Here is a 15,120-nt window from a genome sequence, read left to right as displayed (position 1 = left end):
GCCCTCATCATGATGGGTCAACCTCATGTCTGGTCTTTTCCATCATAATGAACCCCATTGCATGTCACCACATAAACCACAATGGTACCTGTGTGACCTCACTAAATTAACTGACAAACTGCAGGATAATGCTCACATGCGCCAATCAACCCCTTACTCTAATGCACTGCAAGCAAATGTATTGGTGGGAACAATGTGGGGTTGAGCCTTAACACGTACTATAACTTTAGGTGTTTGTGATTTTTCTTGGTGTATACCTTTACCTCACTTGAAACCTGATAGAATAAAAAAATAAGGTTTCTTAGCTTTGTGAATTTTTTTTTTAATAAAATGAAACATAGCCGGTATTTGTCAGTCACAAGCAAGAGTAGCAATAAACTATAGCATTTGACTGACTTTTCTCCTTATTTGTGAGCTTGCGATGCCTGATTAGAAAGTCATACTCCCAAGCTATGAATTCACAACAATGAAAACATATTTTTCATTGCAACCTAAAAGTTCCAGAAATATAGACAGAGATTATTTTATTTGATGGTAAATCTCCAAAAAAAAAGATAAAGCACAGCTTACATTTTTCAGCTGACAGCTAAAGTAATATACTAAGCAGCAAGAAAACGTTTCTGGATTTTTGAATGAATGAATACTAAAATGTGGTTGAATGTTTATAAGAAATAAAAAATAAATAAATGACTAATCTAAAAGACAACATACTAAAAAAACAGAACTAGAGAGTGTTGGTGGAAAATTATGTGAATCGTTTGGATATTGCCATCTTGAAAAAGGATAGTTTATGGCAGATATACAGGATACATGTAAGAAGCAAAAAACGTTCTGGCTACTTATTCTGCACACCCAAATTCTGTTGTAGAATATGATGAGATCAAAAGAGATAATAAAATACCTCAGAAGTAGTCTATACATTGAAGATGGTTACCAAATCCACAATTAGACATACTAAGTATGGTTTACTAATTGATTTGAGAAAGTGCACACAGTAAATGTGTGAAGAATCATTTTGCTTATCTAATCATGAAAAAGCAGTTTACTCATTTATTCTGCATATGACTGGATAATTGAAGTTAACATTCACAGTTTATTGTGTACACTTTTGACAAATTCTTAAGTAAATCATCATCATGGTTTTTATATTTTGTACATTAACAACTGTTAAGTATACGCAGATATAGCCTTGTACCTGAGAATACTTGTGTTTATAAATGTATCATATTAAACCATTGTTTCTGTTGATAGATTATAAACAATATATACAGTATTTGTGTGTGTTCACTATAGGGAGCTATAGCTGAACTGTGATGTATATGTACATGTAATCAGAATGAGTTATTACTGGTATGTATTCCATGAGGAATGTCCTAAATATATATTTAGGTTGTGTTTTCTGCTTAGGCTGTTTAGTTCTGTTGTTCTGTGGAGGCATATCTTGAGACATGAACACATTGGGTAATATGATCAGCTGGTGAACACATTAATGGAAGTGACTAATGTATTTGGATATCAAGCTGTGGATGAAATGAGGTATAAACAAATGTATATCCCCAACCTAAAGAATAATATGGGGAACTACTAGGCACTAAAGCATCATATACATTTTATTAATGTTAAATACCCTTACAATTACATTAATACTCCCTCCCTGTAATTTTGAAATAACATAGACAATTGTCATAATTCTCCCAAGAGACTCACATCAGTTGGCCATATTAAAAAGGTGACCTATATACTGTTTCTAGGAAGCTGTGTGGATCAAAATATTAATATATGGCGTTTCCCAAACCATCTCTCTAGACAAATATATTATTGTATACCTACATAAACATGACAAGACAATTTGCACATGAGCCAATATAAAAGGGAATATGTGAAGAATATAACCCTCTCATCATTTAATCTCCATCTATATTGTAGCATGACTGCCTGAGCCAGCTAACATTTTTCACATCACTGATGTGACGTATCATCATATGCAGTTCCGAAGTATACACTTTGTTTCCTTGATGTATTCAGCTGCAACAAGCAATACAGTGTTCAAATGAAAACAGATACAAGCACTACAGAGAATTTCTTTAATCTCAATGTTTTCAAACAGACAGACAGAAAAGTAAAGTGATGATCTTTCTACCTGTTACCTGTCGGGAGTGAGACATCACGCAATAAACTCTAGGAAGCCAGGATCACATACACAATTCCACCAATTCCGTCACATAAATGCACTGATAACAAACTTATGCAGCAATCCGTGCTTTCCCTCCTTCATATTATCACACTAGTGCCACCACGTGCCACATTAATACATGACAATGCTTCCTCAATTTAAATCTCCAATGATTGAGGAGAAATAAAAATCTTGGAAGTGATCTGTGTTACATATTCATGCTGTCGATTTCTTAGCAAAGATATAGTCACTTGTCTATGTGTCCCTTACCTCTGTTAGGATGGTCACCTCCATTGCCCCTCATACCAGATTAAAAGTAGCGGGATCCAGGGAGAGCGTGTGTCGGTAAGCCAATTACGTCTACCACCAGCAGAATTTCTACAATTCATTCAAATCTGGACCTTTCTCAGGATGAGGTATTTCCATACTGTTGTTACCTTTATACACCTTTTCCATATGGATCAAATTAAAACCTTATCCTTTGAACAATTACTCCAAACGGACAAACAGTTTGACTCTAATTCTAATTATATTTTAGAATCTCCTCAATTTCCTAATGAAGCTCGATATGTGAAACACGTTGCAAAAGGAGACCTCTGCAGGAATCAAGCAACCTTTGGACTAATTGATACATGCTCTGTACATATCAAGGGTTTGGTCATCCATTGGGTAGTCTCCCTTAGAAGAGGGTATTTTGTATTATTTAATTTTATTGTACAATATCATTATGAAATAATATTGGATATTATATATTTTAACAAGATGCACAAATAAATACTGTGAATTTTAACATTTTGGAGTCTTGAGTAAACAGAAATGGTTAATGCCGGCCATAGACGGTTCAAAAATCGGCCAGTGTACAATTCTTATTCATCTCTCTCTCAGTTTGTCCAAGTTATATGAATAGTAAAAATTAAGAAGTAAAGGAGAACAGACGTGTACATTGCAGATGCAGATACATAATACTCTCTAACTTGTGACAGAAGGGAGAAGAAAAACACAAATTATCTGCAAGATGCAGTTGGAATTAAAGTTTGGGGTAAACAGACAAACAAGCACTGTGTCAGCTCCTGTGCAGAGTATAAATGTGAACAGATGTCACATTGAGAGCGACATCAGGCATAATGAACAGAATTGTCTTTGAACAAAATCCTGAAGAATAAAAATAGATTTATTTTTTAAATTCCCAAGGGTTGTGTGAAGTTCAGAATCAATTTGCTCTAGTAATCTTCATCTTGACCAGTAAATAAGATACAGGCTTGAAAATATTTCTTTTTTTCTTAATGGTTTGTTTAATTATTGAATGGATAGCAGTACAGATTCGAAGTAGTGAGCAAGTAGTTGGCAAATAATAAATTATACAGAATGTTCATAGGTTTCATAAATCAATTTTGTTGTGCTGAATTAATAAACACCCAAATGTTGGCGGATATTATGAATGTGTGCATGTGTGTGTGTTTTAAAGGTAACTCCACTTTTACTTCAACATAATATGAAAAGTTATCTCTCTATTTCTGTTTCAATATTTTTAATGTTAGAAATTTGCTTTACATAGAATTATGCAATCCAATGTCAAATACAAGTTATCGAGAATGCATAAACTATCACATTGACTATGTATTACACCTATACATGCATACACACTGTGACAGGAGGACAGGAAAAACTACTTGTTGTATCCAGGATGGGAGATCAACAATATTTTTCCCAGGTTAAGGCAGTGTACAGATTGTTTTTTTCTGCTGTGTTGTGAGCTTACTGGGCTGGCTGAGGGGTTAAAAAGCCAGCGAAAGCAGATCTGAATACTTTGATCTCTATAAAACTCCCAGTTTGCTTGGGAAGGATGTTCCATCCTAGAATCTAGTTTTCTTGCATGTCTTGCAAGGAGCAGAAAACTACTTATGTAGTGGCAACCAGATCCTGTGTGATGAGAATAAGCTTGTGTGGCTAGGACTCTTTTTTTCTTGCTGACAGTGAGATGCCTGTGGCTCCAGGACAGTTGGTCAAGGCCCTGTGTGTTAATAAGTTGCCCAGAGTGGCAAGGATTTCTTTTCTGGTTTTATTTCTGTTTTACTGTTTTGATACCTGTATATCTTGAAAGTAGACTCTGTAAATAAATTGCACATGCATTTCCACCAAGATCTGCTGTCTGCTGTGCCTATTACCGGTGCAGTAGACTCATCCAGAGAGTCATGTACAATCCACAGTTGATCTAATCCCTCACAATACACAAATACATACATATATACTGTACATAGATTAATATGTATTACATATAATCATATATCACTTATTTTAAATGACATTAAACTCAGTACAATCCGTATTGACACTATTACCAACAATATTACCAACAATACTGTTGTTTCAACAGTGCTGAATTTCATCTTTTGATTTATTTTTCCTTATTGTGTGAAGCAGCTTAAGATGGTGTTGACTGCAGTTCCCTCCTTTAATTCTTTGCAAATTTGGTGAGGGAAAGAAAAAGCATGACCCACACGTCCAAAAGAGAAAAAGACCTATTCGCCCATCAGCCCTTTATATCTTTCCGAAAAAGTGAAAGCATACCATCTGGACCACAATTTGTGAAACCTGGGAACCATGTCATCAGTCATCGTCAGTGTCCGTTCCAATTCCTGAATAACATTATCCTCTCTTATCCAGTCCTGAATCGAGGGGGTATGAGTGGTCTTCCAATGTCTGGGAGTTAAGGACTTAGCTGCATTGAAAAGGTGCCGCACCAAGGATCTCTTGTATGATTTCAAAAAGCACTTGGAAATTTGGAGGAGGTAACATTCAGGAGTTAAGGGCAGTGCAGTCTCTGTAATAGAGTAGATCAACTCTCGAACTTCATCCCAGAATTGCTTAAGCCAGGGGTTAAAATTTCGAGTCTAGACCTATCAGCCTGTCACAAAACTTACTCTCCACCAGTTGCCCCACCCAACCTTGCCCAGGTCCGCTTCCTTAAAGCTTATGAAATTACATTTTTCTTTAGAATAAAGAGTCCAAAATATAAAACTGTACACAGTAATGTATATCCCAGCTCCCCTGTACTCCATTATAGTGATATGACATGTATACAGTAATGTATATCCCAGCTCCCCTGAACTCTATTATAGTGATATGACATGTATACAGTAATCATTACTGTATACATGTCATCACTATATATATATATATATATATATATATATATATATATATATATACACACCAGTAGTGCTAAAGTGTCATATAATCAACTAATGTGAATTACCATGTGGAAGACCAGAAAAAATTCTCACTGTTGATATGAAAAAAACATGGATGTATCGGTAAAGGAGTAATAGTCCAGAGTAAATAATATAGAATTCCAGTAGATGTCATTCAAACATCAATGGTTCCTTTTAAAAGTGCTCCTCTAGGGGTTACAAAAAATACTCTCTTTTTGAAGAGTTAATACGGCTCCTATGAAGAGTTAGTTCGGCTCCTATAGAGGTGTGTGAGACTAACATAACACTATCTGTATAACACATGGTATAATATATACCTATTGAGTCCAAAAATTCCCCTTTGATCTAGGGCTCAAAACAGCTTAGTTATTGAACAGCGTATAGCTCCCATTAAAAAATTGTGGTCTGAAGTGACTTAGCTTAATACTCTATTACTTGCCACCAGTGGAACTGAACTGAGTCACTTGAATCGCCGAAAAAACTCCTCAGAGTAATTGCCTTGTAGTTATCTATATCACCTCATGCTTATCCAAGATGGAGCTGCATTGCTAGCTTCTTTCCCTTCGTGGATGCCGCAGGCTATGAAGACGCTTTAATGTAGTGATGACATTCCAACACAAGAGGGTGACATATGCGGTTAAAAAGGTGCAATTAAGGCACTATATAAAAGCAATGGATGAGATGTCCCCTCCCAGTTTTGACGAAGTCTGCGGTGATTGGCAGACAAAACGCGTCAACGTAATGACATCATCACACTCGGTGTCTTCATAGCCTGCGGCATCCACGAGGGGAAAGAAGCTAGCAATGCAGCTCCATCTTGGATAAGCATGAGGCGATATAGATAACAACAAGGCAATTACTCTGAGGAGTTGTTTCGGCGATTTAAGTGACTCAGTTCACTTCCACCGGTGGCAAGTAATAGAGTGTTAAGCTGAGTCACTTCAGACCACAATTAGCTGAGACATAGTCAGAGAGTTAAAGGTCTGGAGTAGAGGCGTAGAGAGCAGAGAACTAAAGGTCTTATAATACTGTGATGTCAACCCATCTGGGCAGGGCTTTTCCCCAGTTATAAGCTTTTGATAGCATTAGCCAGTTCCATCTCTCCATTGGGGCATTCTAGCAATTTAACATCTGAGCGGTTTAGGGAGGGCAGTCTCCTTTTCCTAAGAAAATCCTCAATTAAGTCAAGTTTTTCACCTTTAAGATCTTTTGGGGTGTGAGTAGGGGGCAAATTATACAGGTCGGTGTAATATTGATGGAACAACAAAGCAATCACTTTACCATCGTATTCCAGGGTACCTTTCGAGTTCCTGACCCCATGGATATTTTCATTTAGCTTAGCCTCACGGAAGGCCCTAGCCAAGAAACGTCCACCTTTATTTGCTCCCTCATAATAAACTCATTTTTCGAAGACTAGGGAACGCTTGGAATTAGTGTCTAGAATGGCCTGTAATTCCAACCGCGCCTTCTGAAGTGCAGCCGCCATAGAATTAGCAAGGGAGAGTTTATGCTGGGATTCAAGTTTTGCAATGTTTGCAGAAATGTCTGCAGTTCTTCTGGTCTGTTCCCATTTCTACCTAACACCCCACTTAATAAGCACTCTGCGAACAATGCATTTGTCTGCCTCCCACATGTTAATAGGCGAAGTGTCAGTCGCCTTGTTGGCATCAAAATAATGCGTAATAGTAGTGGTGACATCAGGCAGAATTTCCATATTAGTCAACAAGGCAGGGTTAAGTCTCCAGCTAAATGTCTTACCTACCCGTCCGGGTCAAACTGAGAGTTATTGGGGCGTGGTCTGAAAAGGATTGGTTCCCAATCTGAGAGTCAAGCAGCAGCGGGAGGTCTCTCTGTGAGATAAAAAGATAATCAATCCTAGAATAACGATTGTGTTGTGGAGAGTAGCACGGGTAATCATGGTGATCTCCAAACATCAATCAGCTGCAAAGATCTCAGGAGTAGCTTGATCTTTTTAAGATTTTTTATATGCAATACAAGTTGTCCCGGTAGACATGTCTAAAGCAGGGTCAAGATGAATGTTAAAGTCTCCCCCTAGAATTAAGCAACCAGACGTGGTGGTTAGCTGCATGAAAGACTGCCCCCCGACATGCGAACCTTCCAGAAGAGGATAGTAAGGTCTTCAAAAGATAAGAGAGGACAAAAATTGACTAAGCACAGTCAGGTATCATCAAAATCCTCTCTAACTCTGCGCTGTTTGGACTTTGGAGAGGATAAACTGGAGCACAGACAAGCCTGCTCCTGGTGCCTGGGCTTCTTGTACTGTGCTTTGGAAGGGGTTTGCGGAGGCGTGCGTGCAGTGACAGGCACTGCTGATGGAAGTTGAAATTCCTCATACCATTCAGGAAGTTCCACTTGCGGAAGTTGGAGATCATCACAGAAACCCCGAAGGTCAGCAGGCAGTCTGAGCAGATAGTATTTGCCATTCAGGGTCGCTTGTAAGGCAAAAGCAAACAGCCATCTGTAAGGAATCCCCTTCTGCATAACGGCCAGTAGGGGGCGTAATGCTCTTCTATTTTTTAGCATAATAGAGGATAGATCCTGAAAGAGGTCAAGTTCATCACCGTTAAAATACTGTAATGAGCTCATTTTGTCAGGCTTTTTTAAGGATTTTAAGGATTTCTTCTTTCAGTGTGAAACTGGCAATACAGCAAATAATATCTCTGGAAGGGAAGCCATCCATCCCCCTTGGCAGTGTCCGCAGGTTGCTCTAAAGATTATTGAAGATGGATTGTAAGGCTGACATGAGCTGTTCAGCAGACACAGATTCAGGGACGCCTCTGACTCTAATGTTATGCTGTCTCCCTCTGTAATCTAGATCTTCTAAGTGGCGATTCACATTAATCAGGTGTGTGGCATGTGTTTCATAGACTTTCTCCAGCCTAGAGATGGCCCTGTCCCTGTAAGCATCAGCCTTCTGCACAGTTATCAATTGCTCAGAGAGAGATAGGAGATCTTCCTTCAAATCAGTTATGGCAGCTGTGAACGATGTCTTCAGATCTGCAGCTATCTATGTCATCTCAAAATATGTGAGTGGTGGATGGAGGCGAGTGTCCTCTCTTGCCCTGTGCTCAGATGTTGGAAGAGACTCCTCACTGTGAACCTCCTCATGCTGTATAGGCGCCATCTTTCTGCCAGCAGGGCTGCTCCTCTGTGTGCTTCTATTCTGGAAAATATCCTGGATCTGTCATGCCAGAATGCAAGCCGAGTGGGCAATTGTGTGAAGCAGGCTTAACGATCCTGCCCATGATCGTTCTGCTGTGTACCACTTAAATGGCTCAAATGCTGACTTCTCCCTAGAGCTCACTCAGTGTGCTGCCATGCGGCTCAAGCTCAAAGCCACACCCCAGTTTTTCTTCTTAACAAGGCTGAAACTGATCAGTTGGTAATAATGAATGGTTATTCTCTCTTTCAGAAATCAGTTTGAGAAATAGCAAGGGGAAAACAAACAGTGATTACTTCAGAATAAAAGAATCTATGAATTTGCAAAAAAAAAAAAAAGTTAATTATAGTCTTTAAAGCAACAACATTAACATTGCAAGAAACACATCTCCTCATATGCTTCTGCTACTGCCATGTGCTGTAATGAAGAAGAAATTGCCTAGGAAACCCTCATTGAAAATTGTGCAGAATCTGACTGACACTTCATGGAGTGACATAGTCCCAGTCCATTGCTAGGCTCTGTGGTTAAATCTTCCACCCCCTACATCACTACTGTGTCCTAAAATGAAGCACAGTATGAAGTGGGGAACCAGGAAATCAAAAGCAACCAGTAATGCAGGATTCCACAGCTTCTTCAATTGGTGATTCCTCTCCATTACATCAGGAAAAGTGGGTATTTTTGACATTTTTTTGCAAGGACGACCTAATATACACTTTTAAATAAAAAAAACAAAATTTTACTGCATAATCATATTTACCTGCAATATACTGTACATTCTTAAAAGTACTTATTAAATCTACTAAAGGATTTAGAATTCAGTTTAGCTTTATGATTCCTTCCACTGCACAATAAATCCAGATACTGGACCAGTTATTCAGCTGTGTCACATGTTTTCTTATCGAAGATGGTTTTAGCAGTGTGTTTTTTTTTCAGTTTGCTCACTTTTTTTCTACTTCTTAAAGAAGCTGGGATATTAACTTATAAATGAACTCTCATACATATTAAATTATCAACTTTCATTCATATTTCATAATTTCTACTGTAATGGTATTATCTTCCTAAAAATGGGTTACATCAATGTAGAAGATACCAAAAGCGCTTACAGACTAATAAAACACATTAGACCTCCTAGGAGACAAATACATGAAATATACACTATATTGCCAAAAGTATAGGGACGCCTGCCTTTATACGCAAATGAACTTTAACCACTTGCCCTCCAGAGGATTTACCCCTCTTTCTGACTAGGCCATTCTTTGGCGTTACAGTGCTGTGTTACTTTAACTCACAATTACTCTTTCATACAACGCTGTACCCAAATGAAATTTATGTATTCTTTTTCCCACAAATTTAGTTTTCTTTTGGTGGTATTTGATTGCCTGTGCATTTTTAATTTTTTGCGCTATAAAAATAAAAGACCGACAATTTTGAGAAAATAACAATATTTGACTTTTTGCTATTAAACATGTCCAGTAAAAAAAAATAAAAAAATAAAATTTCGTCATAAATTTAGACCAAAATGTATTCTGCTACATGTCTTTGCTAAAAAAAAATCCCAATGCTTGTAAATTCATTGCTTTACCTGAAAGTACAGTATATACTGGGATATGTGATATATACTGCAACTTTTTTTCCCCCTATTTTTACTAGTAATGGGGGCGATCAGCAACTTATAGCGGGCATTCTGACACTGAGGGGAATCGACTTGATGTCACTGACATTCCCAGTGACACCAGTATAGACATCAGTGCTAAAAAAAGCACTGACACTGTACTAATGGCACTGGGGAGGAAGGGGTTAACATGAGGGGCGATCAAAGAGTTAACTGTGTGCTGTTTTACTATAAGCTGTGTCCATGTGCTTCAATGTAAGCACACTGCTTTGGATGGCTGTGCTGTGCACAGCCATCCAAAGCAGTGTGCATGAGCTGACAGGCGGGAGAACTGTATTGTTTACAAACAGTTCTCATACCCATTGGAGATGCTCTGCAATCACCAGGAGCTAGCAAGTATTCACCAGCCGAAACCCGGTGATTGACAGCCGCGTCCGCGAATGGCGATGTGGATAGGGCGTGCATGCCACCTACCTGGAAATGCAAAATATTTATATATATATATATATATATATATATATATATATGATTTTGCTTACCCATGCCAACATGTAGCAGTATTTCTGCTATAGGGCTGTCGATAAGCAGTTAATAGAATCCTAGTCCTAATCCGTAGGGTTCAATATTGAGTTGGCCCACCCTTTGCAGCTATAACAGCTTCAACTCTTCTGGGAAAGCTGTCCACAAGGTTTAGAAGTGTGTCTATGGGAATGCTTGACCATCCTTCCAGAAGTGCATTTGTGAGGACGAGCAGGCCTGGCTCGCAGTCTCCACTCTAATTCATTCCAAAGGTGTTCTATCAGGTTGAGGTCAGGTCAGTTATGCTCCTCCATCTCAAACTCGCTCATCCATGTCTTTTTGGACATTGCTTTAGAACAGGAAGGGGCCATCCCCAAACTGTTCCCACAAAATTGGGAGCATGAAATTGTCCAAAGTGCCTTGGTATGCTGATGCCTTAAGTGTTCCCTTCACTGAAACTAAAGGGCCAAGCCCAACTCCTGAAAAAAAACCCCACACCATAATCCCCCTCCACCCAACTTTACACTTAACACAATGCAAGGCAAGTACTGTTCTGGCAACCGCCAAACCCAGACACGTCCATTGGATTGCCAAACAAAGAAGCATGATTCGTCACTGTAGAGCACACGTCTCCACTGCTATAGAGTTCAGTGGTGGTGTGCTTTACACCACTGCATCCAACACTTTGCATTATACTTGGTGATGTAAGGCTTAGATGCAGCTGCTCGGCCATGTAAACCCATTCCATGAAGCTCTCTATGCACCATTGCTGTGGTTATCTGAAGGCCACATGTAGTTTGGAGGTCTTTAGCTATTGACTCTGCAGACAGTTGGTGACTTCTGCACACTGTGCAGTTCAGAATGCACTGACCCCGTTCTGTCATTTTACGTGGCCTACCACTTTGTGGCTGAGTTGTTGTTGTTCCCAGCTACTTCCACTTTTTTATAATACCATTAACAGTTGACTGTGGAATATTTTGTAGCAAGAAAATTTCAAGGATGGACTTATTGCACAGGTGGCAACCTATCATGGTACCTCGCTTGAATTCACTGAGCTCCTGAGAGAGACCCATTCTTTCACAAATGTTTGTAGAAGCAGTCTGCATGCCTAGGTGTTTGATTTTATATACCTGTGGCCATGGAGGTGATTGGAATACCTGAATCCAATGATTTGGATGGGTGTCTCACTACTTTTGGCAATATTGTGTATATCATATTTAGTAGCTAACAAATAACAGTTTAATTCTGCTAAATGATATGCTGCTTGTCAGATAGTGAAACTTTATCATATGGAAATAAAGGTATACCAAGAATAGTTGGTATAATAATAATTGCATTCAAGGCGTGTCCATTGGGAATAATAAAATATTACAACATACCCTTCAGACTTATTAAATGGGTGGGGCCAGCTCTAAAATAACAAAACACACACATAGGGTGTGTAACACAAGGCAGGCAACAAGCAAAATAACCCACAAATAAAAAACAAAAATAATAGCCACCAAAAATAAAGCATGACAAAGCAAGGACACAGTAGCAATTCCAAAGTAATGCAAATTGGACTTGGAAAGTGCAAAATCTATAACTACAAAATAAAAGCACAAGCAAGCTGCATGAGATTGGGAGGGCAAAGGTTAAACCATTTATTAACAATACATAAAAAACAGAAAACCTTACAGCATAGGACACCATTACTAACGTTTTTTGATACGCTACCACTTCCTCAGAATTCTCATTGAAAATAGTTTTATTACTTTCACTGGAGTCTACTCCTCCCTCCAGAAATACAACTGTGCACATTCATTGGGTGTGCCAGAAAAAAACTAACCACAGCTAAGTATAAGGTAAAGTCCACAGACTTGGAAAAATTGGCATGTAAATGGATAGAAAACTGGCTCAAAGATCGTATTCAGAGAGTAGTGGTTAATTATTCATACTCTGAATGGTCTAGGGTTGTCAGTGGTGTACCCCAAGGTTCAGTGCTGGGACCCTTACTTTTTAATATATTTATAAACAATATAGGGTCTGGGATTAAAAATACTGTTTCAGTCTTTGCAAATGGCACCAAGCTTTGTAGTGGTATAACGTCCTTACAGGTTGTCTGCAACTTATAAGCCGACCTCAATGCACTGTTTAATTGGGCAATTATGTGGCAAATGCAGTTCAATGTTGATAAATGTAAGGTTATGCACTTGGGGGCTAAGAATATGTATGCATGCATCATACATATTAGGGGGAGTACAACTGGGGGAATCAATGGTGGAGAAGGATCTGGGGGTTCTGATAGATCACAAGCTTAATAATGGCATGCAATGCCAAGCTGCAGTTTCTAAAGCAAGCAAAATCCTCTCTTGTTTTAAAAGAGGTATAGTCTCCAGAGAGAGAGAGATAATTTTACCCCTGTACAAATCATTAGTAAGACCTCATATGGAATATGCAGTTTTGGGCACCAATTCATAAAAAGAACATCGGGGAACTGGAGAAAGTACACAGAAGGGCAACCAAACTAATAAGAGGCATGGAGGAGCTCAGCTATGAGGAAAGATTAAAGGAACTGAATTTATTCTCTCTTGAGAAGAGGAGATTAAGAGGGTGTATTGATCAACAAGTATAAATACATCAGTGGTTCATATAGTGAACTCAGTGTAGAGCTATTCACCCTGAGGTCATCACAGAGCACAAAGGTGGCACTCTTTATGTCTGGAGGAAAAGAGATTTAATCTCCAAATACGGAAAGATTTCTTCACAGTATAAGCTGTGAAAATGTGGAATAGATTCCCTCAAGAGTGGGTTCTGGCCAGCTCAGTGGATTGCTTAAAAAAGGCCTGGATTCTTTCCTAGATGCACACAATATAACTGGATACTAATGTTTATAGATAAAGTTGATCTTGGGAATATCACCTCTCCGGGGACCAGGAAGGAATTTTTTTCCCCTGCAGGAGCAAATTGCATGCTTTGCTTTGCCTTCCTATGGATCAATGGTGGGTATATGATTATAACTTTTTTTTTTTGGTTGAACTAAATGGACTTTTGTCTTTTTTCAGCCAGACTAACTAGGCAACTATGTAACCAAACCTTGCCAACAAACCTTGGCAAGCATAAAAAGGGATAGTCCATGAAAAAGATGAGAATTTTAAGGGCACACATACAGCCTGGGAGAATGATAAAACAGGTAAAGTATGCTAAGTACACAGGAACACTGAGGAGAAAATGTGAACTTCTTTCTCAACTAAATAAGAAAGAAACATAGCTTCCATAAAAATGAGTCATAAATTATTCCAATAAAGATATCTAATAGGATAATACATATATTAATATGCTGTTAAAAAAAATTAGGGCCAGGTCCCACCATGCCAGCATCTGAATTGCACAGGAACATGCAGTGCATTCCTGTGCGGTTCAAAATGCATTACACTTTGTGATCTGCTGCAGGTGTCAATAAAAAACTAACAAACCCCAAATGCAAGCTACAAACACAGTACATTTGCCCTCACCTCCCTGCGCCATATTGCATGTTACTTTTGTACCACGCAATCCAGTTGCAGTGCATTTGAATAAGTAGTGCATGCATTACAAAATGAATGGACTGAAATCGCACAACACAGAACACAAAGCACATTCGTGATGTGGGCATAGTGTGAACCAGTGGGGGCTTACAGATTCTGATAAGCTCTCAGCACACAGACTCCAAAAACCACTGGACTAGGGTTCTGGGAAAGAGGCCCTTGTTTTGATTGGCATAGGGACAAGGTGTTTTGCCAAGGGGGTTCTCTTGGCTTGGTACCCCTCATGTTGAGGGCATGTGGCTTGGCATGGTTTAGAAGGAGGAGCATACGCTCACTCCTCCTTTCCTGGCCTGCTATACTGTATGCTCAGATTAGGGGTCTGGTATTGGTTGCTGGGGGACCTCACACTTTTTTCTTAATTTGTAGGATGTGCTACAGCAAAAGTAAAATTTACAAAGGAAAAAAATCTATGCAATTGTAATTGCCAACAAATTATATTTCATTGCTGTATTCTTAAACAACACACGCAATCCTCCAGTGGTGTATTTTGTTGTTGTGATGCCCAAGGCAACACAATAATCGGGCGCCCCCCCAAATAAAAAAAAGAGAGTGATGACCCATTGCAAAATTTGAACGTTATGTCCATCCTTCCACCTACTGCCAGAACACAAGGCTACAGCACACATCTTACCTTTTAGAAGTACTGACCCTCTAGACTCTTGTACCATTATAAAGCAGACTATTTAATCACTTTCGGGTGCAGGCAGAGTAATGTCCTGCGTCGCATTGCCAAACAACTAAGTCATTGCCTCTTCTGTATCAATCCGTTGTGCAGGCTGGGACTTTATTTTAGAATGTCATGAAATGTAGAGCAGGACATTACTCTGCCTGCACACATAAGTGATTAAAAAGTCCAC

This window comes from Staurois parvus, unplaced genomic scaffold, assembly GCF_062004578.1.
Source record: "Staurois parvus isolate SC_StPar_1 unplaced genomic scaffold, SC_StPar_1.0 ptg000202l, whole genome shotgun sequence".
Classification (NCBI taxonomy): Eukaryota; Metazoa; Chordata; class Amphibia; order Anura; family Ranidae; genus Staurois; species Staurois parvus.
Note: the sequence above shows the minus strand (reverse complement) of the source record.